Here is a 9,932-nt window from a genome sequence, read left to right on the forward strand (position 1 = left end):
TTCTTGATGTTTATTCTTTTTAGTTCATTCCAGTTGCTCTTGTGTTAATTCCCACCATTTACTATTGGAATTGCAAACTATACTTTCTCCATGAACTTTCTCAATTATATTTAATTCATTCCCATATTCTGAGAGGGCTTATGCAATTCTTGCTTCTGGTGGTGGTGACCTTTCTCAATAAAGTCTAATCATATAACCCCCAGCATGGAATCTTTTCATGACTCCCATTGCCAATGGCGTAAAACTAAGCCCTGTAGCTTAGCATGAGCCCTGCCACTTCTCCATGGGATCTCCCCTACTTCGACTTTCCTGGAAGCACTAGACTCTTTCAAACTCCACAGCATTCGTAGGTGCCGTTCCTGGTGACCAGAAAGTATTTCTCTTTTCCCTATGATTGTCCCACACTTGCTTTTCAGAATCAGCCAGGTTACCTCCTCCTTCAAGCATTCCTCTTTCTCTCTTCAGGGCTTATTTGACACTTAGGCTGTGTGCATACTTATATCTCTGGCATATCATTTTTACTATATTTCAAATCTTTATTATGTGTATTGACTGATTTTTTTCTTGTTTTTCTTAGGATATAGGCTATGTGAACACAGACATTGTGCCTTTCATCTGTGTATCCATAGGACCTATGGGCATATGACAACCGATGGGCATACCAGTGGGCATATGACAACTGTTCAGTGCGTGTGGTAAAACAAGAAATGCATGAGCTAGGCCTAACCTCTCAGGTTTAGTTATCTGAAATCTAGTAGCCTAAAACTTATGAGCACATTTCAAATACCACCATACTAACCCAAGAAAATCTCTCTTTCCTGGAAGCAATTTAACCTATCTAATTAAGTAAGCAATTAATTTAAATGTACCCATGGAAAAATTTATTATATATATTCACCAATTAAATTCATTCAAGATATGCCAGACTGTGTTTCAGGAAGTCAGGACACATTAATGAACAAAAATGTCAAAAACTTCTTGAAGCAGCTGAACATTCTAGTATTGTGATGACAGAAAATCATTTACTATTATCTGTTAGTTCCAATTTTTACCCTGTCTTCCCAAGAATATTATAATCTCCATAATATCAGGAATTTTCTCACACCTTTTAGTCCCCAAAATGCTGATATCATCCCTTCAATTCAAATGTTCTCTTTCTTTACCACTATTTTCCTGTCTCTCTCTCTCATCCTCTCTTCTCTTTTTTCTTTCATATCTTTTCTTACTTTCTATCATTCTTTCTCAAAATATGTATGCATACAATTATATATAGTTAAACTGTATAGCTCTTCTCAAATTTCACATATATTTCAACTATTCCATTCTGCCCTTCATGCATTTAAGAATTTTGTATTTTAACACTTAGAAATGGGGAATAAGCACTGATAATGAGCATATAAAATTTCACCATAGTAGTCTACTTTCTCTAATCATGTGCTGCTCTCTCCTGAAATTGGACCCGATGAGGACTTTGAGTCCAACACTGATGACTCCTGTATCACAGATGCTGCTTGGTTGGTGAAGTAGGTAAATGTGCTTACTGGAGTTTTTCCTATTGAGTCAAAAATGAAAATAAAGTACTTAAATTGTGTCTCATGATGGATACATACTTAAATCACAAACTTTATGTATAGGATCTAAACGGTACTGCCCAGTTCTTTTAAGTGAGTTCTTCAGGCTTGTTGGTTTAATTGAAATGATTCTGTAATGTGAAGATCTTACTAAGATTACCACTTTACAGTTCTGTTTCTCTAAGTGCATCCTGTTCTCTTGATGAACGTGTGCGTGAGTGTGTGTGGGTGCTTTGACACTCATTTCCCACTAACTGACATAAGAAAGTTTGTGATTCTTATTCTCTAACTTCGTAACCTCCAGAATGAAATGGAATCGGAAGGGTTCCGATAGGGGGGCATTTTAAAGAACTCCTTAATTGTTATCTGACGAACACTGAACTGCTCTCCTTGTTTAATGAATTACATTAATCCAGACAGCCCCAGAGAAGAAACCAGAATTTTAGTTAATGTATAAAGTTACTTGGGAGTTACTTAATGTAAGTTACCAGATTCTATTTTGAAGTCAGGCAGGATGTATATAAATTCTAAATTCTATTAATGTTTCTTTAGTTTTTGGACTCTTTGTTTTTTAATATTCTTTACTAAAGCAATACAAATTGAATTATTGCAAAGAGTATTAGTATTCTGCATATAAAATGACATTACTTGAGGATATTTCACATTAGCTTCTAAATAAAGCACAGTTAAGGACAATTACAATAATCTAAATTATGCTAGATTTCCCCAAGGAGAGCTGCACAAATTCACATGGGATTGGAAGCTCAAGTATCAAACACAATAATAGTAGAACTATTCCCTAGAAAGGATCTTATATTTTTCAATAACAAAAAAACACACACACAACTCTTTTAGTAAATGGTGAAATATGAGCAGCAGTGTTATTACTTAAATTATTAATTTATTTTTTCTTTTCACATAACCTCACTGAATAGTCAATGAGGCATAAGATGAGAATAGAAAAATAATTCTTTTCCACTATTTTCTTTTTTTAAATTTATTTCAGAGAAAAGAAGTGAGAAGGAGAGAGAGAAACATCATTGATAAGAGTCACTGATCAGCTGCCTCCTGCACACCCCCTTCTGGGGATCTAGCCCGCAACCCAGACAGATGCCCTGACCAGGAATAAAACCTTGATCTCCTGGATCATGGTGATGCTCAACTGCTGAGTCACACAAGCCAGACAAGAATACTAAAATAATTTTTTGAAGAATTACGCAAATATGTTTGAAGTACTATATTGCAGAACTTATATATAATGAGGGATCATAGGCTCCTAATTTACCTATGTCATTAAAATCATTTAAATATTTATCAACCTTGCAATAAATATGATTAATGACAGAAGCCAGAAAACAAAGGGCTTTGAGACCCATGTTTTGTTGTTGATCTTTAAACCAAGTTTTCTTAACCTTCTATCCTGGAACATTTGTTGACTTTCACTCAATAAATCAGCAAATATTTATGGAGTAGCATCAGGCACCATGATGGGCTCCAGGGAATCAGCAATGAATGAAGCAGACAATCTCATTTGTACACTTAATATTCTATGCAAGGGAAAATACAGTGAACAAATGCATACGCCATGTAGTTGACAGTGAGTGTTGTGGAGAAAAACAAAGATTAAGAGTAATGGGAGGGAGTGTTCATATTAAAAATATCATCGCTGCTGTGATTAAGAGTACATGCCCAATATTTATAGCAAGAGTCCATTTTTAGATTATGTGAAAACTTTCTGAGGTACCTGAGGGCACTAAAATTGAGAAAAGAAAAAACTAATCTCTATCAGGGCTCCATGTGCATACTGGAAAACAACAGAAGATACAACCAGGTAAAAAGACCTACTTGGTAAGGGATGTAGGTGGCAGGAGTGGGATGCCAGCTGGGCTATAAATAAGAATAGAACATAAATAAGTGAACACCATGAACACCTGAGTCAACATGCTCAGAATGCACAAAGTAAGAGCCTGGGTGGAAGAAAGTGTACCATGAGATGACTAAGTAGAGAAGTTTTTATTGAATTATGGAAACTTTGGATTATATCATACTAAATTCATAATTTATAATCTATTAATTACTTATTTATACTATTTCTGTTGAAGACCATTTCATTTTCCTTGGAAGAGCTAAAGCTGGAACAATAATTGGAGATTTCTAGACAAATCCTAATGTGTCCTGGGTAATGACTTTAGTTTTATTTAATTAGGAGAGACAGCTTGCTCTGTTAAGTATGGGAAGAATGACCTAGTTTATTATTTACATGTTTTTCACTGCAACCTTTCAGCATAAGTTATTGAGCTTCTTTCTGCTTTAATACATGTGGCTTAATAGGAATCTAGCCCAGGTGCTATACTATCCTGAAGAACCAACTTGTGAAGTTCAATATAAATAAAAATGCTTTTATTATAAAGAAGCCTTAGAATAGTTTTCCTAAGTCAGTTCTCCTGCACATAGTCAATGCTTTACCCAATTTATTCTAAATTCTTTCCTATATTAATTGATATTTCTGAATAGGCTATAATACCAGTATATGAAGTGATGTCATGTGAGAAATAATTTGATTACCTTGAATAAAAATTAAGACACTAAATATGGAAAAATAGTGAAACAGCTTATCCCATAGAGTTGAACTTATATGCCCTTCAAAGAGAAGAACTGACCACATTATTTGGCTTATAGACAGCCCCAAAGAATAAAACTTGCATTGTGCTGAGTCTTCACTTGTAAAGGCCAAATCCTCAGATTTTATTTTTTGGCCTTGGTGCATATTCAAGTTGAAATTATTTTAATCAAATAATTATGGTTCTGGAAAACTGAACATATTTTGTAAAGTTGAAAGGAACACTTTGAAATTTCCCACATTTAAAGCCTTTATTAAATCTAGGTCTAGACTAAACAAGGGAACTCATTATAAGGTAATAAGTGACACAGTACTACCTCCTACACTTGGACACTTGTTTGTTTTATATTATGAAACTAAAGTCACTATTTATAGTTCACTGGAATGAGAGTTTTAAACTCGCTCTCACAATATAATGTCTTGATCAGTATAGGTATGTGGGGTGTACTGTTTTAAGAAATTACTGGGATCACCCTGGTGGGTCGAGCCTCCTTCCATGCACTGAAGGGTCCCAGTTTCGATTCCTGGTCAGGGCACATTCAGGTTAAGGTTCAATCCCTGATCCAGGCATATATGGGAGGCAACTGATTGATGTTTCTCTCTCTCTCTCTCCCTCTCTCTCTCTCCCTCTCCCTTCCTCTCTATCTAAAATCAGTAAAAACATATCCATATCCTCAGGTGAGGATTAAAAAAAAATAAAATTACTGAGATCAACCAAAAATCCTATATTGCAAACAACTTATTTATTGACATTTTAAATTAAAGCACTTGATCATTTCCTTATCAATGGCAATTTATTCACTTACATCTCAAAAAGTCAAGTGCCACATCATACCAGCAATGACAGTGAAAAAAATATCATCAACAGAGAAATAATTATAATGGGGGAAACTTTAAATTGCCCACATCTCTGTAATCAACAGTGCTAAGAAATAACCAGCACTCCTAGAAATCTAATCAGCAGTGATAGAAATACAGAAGTGTAATCATCAATGACAGACATTTGAAAACATTATCACCAGCAGGAGAAATTCAGAACAATCATGTAAACCTTTAATGGAATGTTGGTAAAGTGTGTGTGTATCTATATATATACACATACACATAAACACACACACTTTATATATCTACACTTTAACTCCCCCAAAATCATAGTTGTCACACAAATCCCATGATTCTGAGTACCAGAATTATTAAAGAGGTTTGCAAGTCCTCATAAAAGTTAGATATTATCTTAATAGCCAAATTCTCTCACTTCATAAGCCTGTCTCACACTCTCATTCTCTTTTTCTCTCTTTTAAACATGGAGAAAGACCACTGCATCTCTGCGTGACACCTGAGTATCTAACCATGTCACACAACCCTCAGGTCTTACATGTGGCTCTTTTCTGAGTTTCAGCCAGTTTTTGAAGTGAGTAACAGCTGGTAATTATCTAATTTAATCCATTCAGCTGCTCTCAACTTCTACAATAAACATCATTAGCTCTTCATTACAACCTCATGTAGAAAGAGCTGAACTGCAGAAGATAATTACACTACTTGTCCCAAGAAGGTATCAGCTCATCCTAATTGTATAAGCACAATAGTTTGCCTGATTTACATTTCCTTCTACTAAAATGATCACGAGGGTGTGTCTGTCTGGTGATAAACTGACACTTACGTGAGCATTTTATGGAATCCTAGCATTCTATGACTATATTAGGATGACCATATAATTTATAAGTTGATCCAACATCTCTTTAAGAGTGGACTCTATCAATAATTATATGAAGATAGTAGACACATTTTATAGATAAAGCCCCCACATTCCAAATTTCTAGTTATCAAAAATTACAAGACTTATGGAAAATAATTAAGAACTTAAGAAATGGAAATATCTTACCTCCTCATGTTCTTATCAGCACAAAGACAGGAAAAGCTATATTCTCAAAGTCTGACAAACCTGAAGTTGTGTTTTTATGTCACAGAGCTTTCAAGTACTTGAGAACACAAAAGCAATTGTCAAAAGCTACTTTGCAATTCTCTGTTCTCCATGGTTGAGGGATCTTTTAAATCTAAAGCAGACTTTCTTCTTGAAGCTAAACAAGTTTTTCTTCCTACAAACAGTAAAACATATGCTCCTGCCTCCTCTAAGGTCTAAGACGAAGACAAAGAAGGGGATTAGGGGAGGGCAACCTGACTAGAGTTTTCTGTGCCTAAGAGCTTCAGCATTAATAAAATAAGCATAAAGCCATTTATCATAATAGTATTTTTGTAGAGAAAAAATGACAAAACAGAGTAGAAGGTATACCTATAATTTGACAATCACCAACCACAAATGCACCATCCTGTGTTGTTCTGGCTTATCTTACTCTCCCTTTTATCATAATGACTATTTAAAATATCCCACACTTTCTGCAAAACACACCCACCCCCATTCTGATTTTTCAGATAAAAGACAGAAGGAAAATTTCTGTACCTGTTGCTCATTTGAGAAAATTCATTTAGGATAGCATTACATGAAGGCTATGTTGGTTCATCAACTGATCCCTGAACATGAAAGACATGTGTAAGAGGCAGTTATATAGGCATGAGCAGAGCAAGGACGGTGGTCACCAGGATGGAAAGCCCCAGGTGCCTAGTAACAGACATTTATAGAGTGGGACCTCACCCAGGAAAGTGGGACCTTTCCTCTTCTAGCATATCTCTGGCCATTTGGTTTAGAACTCCTGACCTGTCATATCAATGGTGATGCGGTTTGGACTCTCCCCTGACCTTTGCTCCCCTCAAATATCAACAGTCATGTGGCAGACCCTCTTAATGGAAGAAAAAGGGGGCCACAGAATAGCCTTATAAGTCTTCCATATATAAACCCTTGCACACCGCTCCCTTAGCATTAAACCCTCAGGACAAAGAGGTTCTGACCCACGTCAAATAATCTTAGGAACAAAGCCTCAGGCCTGTTGAACACAGAGACAGAGTTTTGGTCAAACTAGAGATAAAATCTAGGCCTCAGTTGTGTTTCAGGTCTAGGAAGGTCAACACCAAGGCTGACACCAGGACCAGCTGTGATGACTAATGACCCCCTGGTGCCAACCAATCAGTGGAAACCATGACCCAGAAGGGAAACATCTGGAAAGCTGATGAATATTCCTTTGAAATTCTCCCCTGGCACCTCCCATAATATCCCTGCCTTTAGAGAAGGGATAAAAACCCTCAGGAAAAAGGATCCAACAGGGATCCTTCTCTAGAGCATGCCTAGGCCTTTCCCCACCCATCAGGAGCTCTCTGAAGCATGCCCCAGACCTCCCACTCTCCTTCCCCCAGGCACATATATTCTTGCTTTCTTTCTCCAAAGTTCCAAGGGCCCTTCTTTTGCCTCTGTAACTTGTTTCCTGAGCCTATGTAGCCCAGTGGCACACTTCCTCCTGACTCACTTCTTCTTCTGTGACTTTCTAGATAAACTTTTGCTTGTATTTCAGCCTTGGCTCTGAATGCTTTTTAAGCCAGAACTCAAGTACTGATGTGCTGAACCAAGGTCCAATTGCTGATAACATTGTGGTGCCATTTCACTACTAATACATGGAGAGAATGAAAGAAAAGGCAGCTACTTCAGATTGGTCGGTGTCAAGTTTAATAAACAAGGCACCTTTCAAGAGGCTTAGATGAGATCTGCACACTTACCCGCCAGAATCTTAAAGTTTATATGGAGACCTTCCCCGGTTCAGTCACATATGCAATCCAGATGTTCTCAACAACACCTTACTGTCTCAAGGCTACATTCTTGAAAATGACTCCAACTGTGGGAACGGTGGACAGACCCTATATTCTGAGCACAGAGGTAGAAGGAGCCTCAGATCCACCCCACCCAGCTTGCAGGTCAAAGAGTGGTCAATTCCTCTTGATGATCTCCTCTAACAAACTAGTAAAATACAATCAATATCATCCTCATTGTTAGCATCTGAGTGCTGCTATGGGTTTCTTCATGTTTATCTAATGATTATAAAATGTCTTCTTTTGTAATTTTTTTCTCATTAACATTATTAGCATAATTTTTTTTTAATTTGAAATCTCAACAGTTAAATAAAAGTAAGAAAACTTTTTAAAATTACAAGGATAGTGTCACCAAATATCATTTATATCTTTTTAAAAGATAATGTTTTGGAAACACTGAAAACCTTACAGGTGATTCAGTATTGATGATTTATTTTATGATTGTATGATTCTTCTGGGTGATTCCATTCCTTGTCTATTTCCTTATTATTTTAGTTATGTTTAGCATGGGTGAATAATTATCAGTGAAATAATTTTTAGAATGATAAAATTTCAAAATATTTCAAAATTCCACTTGTTTTTAGGAAGACTTCTAATAAAGATAAATGTTACAGAGGAAAAACAAGAAGGCGGGGTAGGTAACAGCTGCACCTGCCGCCTCCCGCAACCGATCAAAATCACAACTAAAATACAGAACCACCATCACTCAGAGCCTCCTGAGATCTGGCTGAGCAGAAGCCCCACAACCAGGGAGCTGAAGAAGCACCCAGACCGGGAGGAGGGGCGGAGACGCGGGCGGATCGGGGCTGAATCCCCGAGACACGGCCTCAGGCCCACACCTAGTTCTGCGGGTTAAACCTGGGAGGGAATCTCGGCGGTGGGGGTTTCCTGGAGGAGTGAGGGGTCCCAGCCCCACAGCAGGCCCCCAGCCCAGGGCTCCAGGGCCGGGAAGAGACATCCCCACAACTCCGGGCTGTGAAACCAGCGGGGACTGTGGCTGAGGGTCGCGGAGGCCGCGGGAGCCCCAGCAGCTCCTCCTAAAGGGCCCGGCACGGACTCACTCGGACGCTCCCTCTGAGCCCAGCGCCGGGCAGCAGCCTGAAAGGACCTGGGACACTCGGGGAGGAACTAACCTGCCTGAGATCCGGGCGAGAGGTGGAGGGCGGCTTCCTCCCAGGCAGAAGAGAAGGCAGAGGCCATGGCTCCTTTGGCGAGTCCTCCCTGCACACAGCCAGCAGGCGGCACCATATTTGAATCGCCAGCACCTGACTCACACCTTTGGCCCCGCCCCGTGATTCCTGGAGGCCCCGCCCCTCCCCACCTGCAGCTCATCCAGGCCATTTCCAGGGGCTTTTCTGTGCAAGTGGCCTCTCGAGCCTCATGCTTAGGACTTTCCTAAAATCTCTCAAACAAGCAGCAGCGGGCCCCATACGGCTTGATAAGTAGCCCCAGGCCTGGCACTAGCAGCAGCTGGCATTGGCTCATAGCGTGGCCTCTCCTGGACACCTCCAAGCCCAGCACAAGGAGCAGCCAACAACAGTTTGCTGTGTAGCTCATGCTGGGTGGCCTTGGGCAAGGCACTGGCAGAGGCTGACTCTGCACCGCCCGGGAGGCCCCAGAGACAGTGCACCTGGTGGTCAGACTCAACCACGCTGGATTACAACCCTACCACATCCACAAGTGACACACTCAAGGGGCACACTTGGTGAACACCAAAGCTCCACTGAAGTAAGTCCTGCTCCATAGGGGTGTCTTCAGCACAGCAGCTCTTTGGCTGTAGTTGCAGCTGGTCCTCACAGCTGATTGGCCAGGGGTCAGTTCCTCCCAGGGATGCCAACAGCAACCAGAGCTCAACTACAACAGGACAGTGCACACAGCCCACACAGGGGAGCACCTAGAAGGCCCAGCTCAGGTGACTGGGGAGGCTGAGCCCCTGAACCCTACAGGACACATACTATACAAAGCCACTCTACCAATTCCAGGAGACA

This window comes from Miniopterus schreibersii (assembly GCF_964146895.1).
Source record: "Miniopterus schreibersii genome assembly, chromosome: 2".
Taxonomy (NCBI): domain Eukaryota; kingdom Metazoa; phylum Chordata; class Mammalia; order Chiroptera; family Miniopteridae; genus Miniopterus; species Miniopterus schreibersii.